We start from the raw sequence: 4987 nt of genomic DNA, 5'->3' as shown, positions 1-4987 counted from the left end.
AGGCCCATTTTTTTTTAAAGAACAAAAAATTCTGGTACTGGTGTGTCATGTCTATAATCTTAGGTACTCAGAGACTGAGATCTGAGGATCAAAATTCCAAGCTAATACAGGCAGAAAAGTCCATGATTCTGATCTCAAATTAACAAGCAAAGCGCTGGAAATAGAGCTGTGGCTCAAGCGGTAGTGTACCAGCCTTGAACAAAAAAAGCTAAAGGATTTTGCTCAGGCCCTGAGTTTAAGTCCCAGTACCAGCACCAAAAAAATTAAAATTTAAATGTAAAAAATTAAAAACACCAAATATTTGAACAGATATTTCTCCAAAGAGGATACAAGAAAGTCCAATAAACTCATCAAATTGTAAGAATGACTTATTAACCATATAATTTCCAGTGATTGTTTTCCCAAGCAATGATTCATTAAAGACCTTTTAAACTGTTTTTCAAAGTGCCTGCAACCATTTTATATCCCACCAACAGCATTTGAGGGTCTCAATTTTTCCACATTCTCTCCAACACTGGTAATTTTTAAAATTTATATGCAGTGGGTGTGAAGTTGTGGTTTTTATTTTCATTTACCTGATACCTAATGATGTTGAACATGTTTTCATGTGTGGCACCATGTCCAGTTTCAGATGTACTTCTGCAATAAAGGCACAAAATAGTAAGATTCAAGCAATATTCAGATTCACAGCAATACCTATCAAAGTCTCAATGTCATTCTCCACATAAATAGAAAAAATCAAAACTTTCATATTCAAGCATAAATAACCCTAAGTAGCAAATACAATCCTGAATGGAAAGGGAAAAAGATTGAGAATAAATTATTCCTAAACGCATTGCTACTATTGTAAATAAGGTGTAAAAAAATCTCAGTGAAGCTAGGTGCTGGTGGCTTACACCTATAATCCTAGCTACTCAGGAAGCTAAGATCTGAGGATCACAGTTCATAGCTAGCCCAGGCAAAAAAGTCAGTGAGACCTTTACCTCCAATTAACCACCAGACAACTGGAAGTAGAGCTATGGCTCAAAGTGGTAGAGAGCTAGCCTTGAGCAACAAAGCTCAGGAAGAGAGCCCAGACCCTGAGTTCAAGACCCACAAGTGGAAAAAAAAATCTCAATGAAGCTGAGAATGATAGCTCATGCCTGTAATCCTAGCTATTCAGGAGGCGGAGATCTGCAGGTTGCAGTTCAAAGCCAGTCTGGGGGAGGAAAGTCCATGAAAATCTTATCTCCCATTAACCCTCCTCAAATAAAAAACAGAAGTAGAGCTATGGCTCAACTGGTAGAGCACCAGCCTTAAGTTCAAACCTTAGTACTGGTGCACACACACACACACACACACACACACACACACACACACACACACACACACACACACACACACACACACACACACACACACACACACACACACACACACACCACACACAATCTCAAAGTTGTTGATCAATAAGGGGTATGGAAAGACAAAATGATAGGGAGAGTTATTCTGAACACAATATAATGTATGACCATCTGAAATACCATGATACATACTAAAAATGACAGGAAAGTAAAACAGGCTGTACTGGGGAGAGGGATTACTGGATTACAGAGAGGGTTGGGAAATCGCCAATAAACAGGGACAATGATGAATAAGTTCTAAGGAGTTTATTTGCATGTATGAATAATAGAACACTGAAATGTGGAATTTTTTTCAGAAGTAGAAAGGATGAGGGAAAGTGACATAAAGGGTTTGAACAGGATGTATTATACACACTGTATTGTAAGGAAATGTCATTATAAAACCTTCCTTGCACAATGAATGTTAATAAAAATCATTAAATAAATAAATAAATAACCAAAGTAACAAGATTTAGTTCTAGTCCTAATAGCTATCTTAATTCTGAAGTAGTGGTTAGTACCAAATAAATTTTGAGGCATGTGCAAACAACAAAAATGACTAATGGTTTCATTAGCACTTAGAGTTGAAAAGGGAGGATAACTAAGTTGATTTTTCTTTTTTTTCTTTTTTTTTTAATTATTTGGAATGATTCTTTATACAGATTTACCTCTTTCTACTTGTTTTCTAGTTCTTTTTTTTTAATTTAATTTTATTTTATTTGAGAACATACTGTACAGAGGGGCTACAATTACATGGGCAGGATAATGCATACATTTCTTACCAAGCATTGCAGCCTCCTCCTTTGTTTACCCTTCACCTCCCTTCCCAGCCTCCCCCCTCCCCCCACCCAATTATACCCCTCTCCCCCCCCACACCGACATTGTAAAGTTGGTTTTGACATGACATTTTGTACTTCTCATTGTTGCAACAGGTCCACCTGAATCCTTAAATGACTTGTTTGTCCCCATCTCCTCCACATGTTATACTGACATCAAATATAGTGAAAGCGGGGGTTACACTGTGGGGGAAGGACATACAAAGCAACAAAGAAATAATCTTATAAATGTGTTAGAAACACATGCATGAAAGAAATGAAAACATTAAAATACATATTTAAGGGTTCATTTTCCTAACATCACATTATCTGACCTTTTCCGCTTGACTCATACCTATACTAGATATTGCAAATAAGGGAAACCATGGGACCTATGCTTCTTTGGGCCTGGCTTACTTCACTTAATATAATTTTTTCCAAACCTTTCCATTTCCTAACAAATGGGGAAATGTCATTCTTTCTGATGGAGGCATAGAATTCCATTGTGTACTAAGTTGATTTTTCTATAATATGAAGCTCCAAAATTTAAAACGCAGGAGAAAGATACTTATTTTTAGTGAGGCTGCAGCTTTACAAATCAGCTTTCAGTTCTATGCTTTTAAGACAGTTCTTCAAAGTTAGGTATGCCAGCAGAATCACTGCCAAATAGCTCAGATCTCTCTGGTTATACCCTTTAATTATATTTCAAAGTGTGGCATGGGGCAGGAGGGAGCCTAATGGTACCTGGTCTTCAAAGCAAAGCAAGTTGTGAAGGGTAATAGGAAAGTAATTCGAAGTGGACAGAAAGCAGATTTGTGTGTGTGTGTGTGTGTGTGTGAGAGAGAGAGAGAGAGAGACAGAGACAGAGACAGAGACAGAGACAGAGACAGAGACAGAGACAGAGACAGAGACAGAGACAGAGACAGAGACAGAGAGACAGAGAGAAAGAGAGCATTGGCACCTAAATTCAAGGCCTGGGCACTGTCCCTCAAGGCTGGCACTCTACTACTGGAGCCACACCTTCACTTTAAGCTGTTTGGTTGTTATTTGGAAATAGTCTCACAGATTTTCCTTTATGGGCTGGCTTTAAAAATTGACCGTCAGAACCAAGCCTCCTGGGTAGCTTGGATAATAAGCATGAACTACCAGTGCCTAACTCCCCAACTACTTTTTATCCTTATACTCCTACCCCCTATTCCATCAGAAAAAGTGATGTGACCAGCATTATATGGGGGAGTCTCAAGCCAGAATTGAAGAGGTGTTTCTCCATAGTATCTTCATTGATGTCCATCCCAAGAATAATATTCAAAATATTTGACAGGTGGTACCCAATAGACATAGACCAATCAAGACAGTTGCCATTCACAATACTAGATTCTTTACAGTAGAATGCAATGACACACACCTGTAATCACAGCTATTCAAGAGGATGAGACAAAAGAATCAAAAGTTTAGTGTCAGCCTGGGGAAACTTATTGTGATCTTATCTCAATATAAAAATACAAACCTAGCTGCTCAGGAGGTTGAGATCTAATGATCATGGTTTAAAGCTAGCCATGGTAGGAAAGAAAGTCTATGGGATTCTTATCTCCAAGTAACTATCAAAAACCCAAAAGTGGAAGTTTGGCTCAAATGGTAGAGCATCAGCCTTGAGCAAAAAAAAACCACTAAGGGACAGTACCCAAATCCTAAATTCAAGCCCCAGTACCAGCACAATTAAAATAAAATATAATATAATATAAAAGGCTAGGGATATAGCTAAGTGACAGAGAACTAGCCTATGCAAGGCCCTGGGCTCAATCCCCAGCACCATACATACAAAAAAAAACCAGAGTCCTAAAGGTCTACTGCTGGGTCAAACATTACTTGTTGTCTATGAGGAAGTCCTAGAAAAAGAATGAAAAAGTGGCTTCTGACATAGAGGATGTTCAACTTCTAGCAAATGGATGTAACTATCCCAGTACACATCACTCTGAAGACTGGATTGAGAAAGACAAGAGATTCCTTATGTTTTATGAATGAAATATTGGACAAGTAGTTGATACTTGCATTTGTGGGACATCTTGCTCGTTTCACAGCTAGATATTCCTTGTCTTAACAGAAGAGCAAAAAAATTTTTTTTAACTCTAGAGCTTTAGACTTTAAAAAAGCTGCCTAATTATGAATGTGGGGCTACATGTGGATTCAAATCCTTATCCCTACTTTTCATTATCAAAGAATTAAAGAAATTTAGAAACTAGAGATTAGGACTAACTAGTATTTTCCCTATGACACTATCAGCCACTTTAGCTCTGAACACTGAGGACTACTTTGTGCATGGGGGACAGCGAGGTAGGGAGGGAGATGCTTTCTTTTCAAACTGAGCACCATTCATAGGATCTTCCTTCTATAGACCCATCTATCAATTTGTACTTAGTGTGATTTCTCTTCCCATGGCAGGAAAACTTTCAAAGAATTGAGAAAACTAGTTAAGCTAGTCCTTGAAACATAGCCTTTACTGGGCAGGAAAATTAAGTGCTTTAGTTATACATGTTATTAATTGCTTTAGTTATACATGTTATTCCTGAGCAATAAGAGGGGGAGTGAGATAATTTAATAAACAGAGTTTTTATTGAATTTCTAGACAAATATGACAGCAATGTCTTCTTTTCATAAAATATTTAGATACAACATTGGAAATTTGGGAAAATATAAAACAAACTAGGAAAACAAGGAAAGGTAAACAAATGACAAATTCAAGCACAGAATAAATCCAATATATTTGCTTTTTTTTTTTCTGGTACTGCCAGA

The sequence above is a fragment of the Dipodomys merriami genome, unplaced genomic scaffold (genome assembly GCF_024711535.1).
Source record: "Dipodomys merriami isolate MVZ:Mamm:240054 unplaced genomic scaffold, mDipMer1.0.p SCAF_171, whole genome shotgun sequence".
NCBI lineage: Eukaryota > Metazoa > Chordata > Mammalia > Rodentia > Heteromyidae > Dipodomys > Dipodomys merriami.
This window is presented reverse-complemented; position numbering follows the sequence as displayed.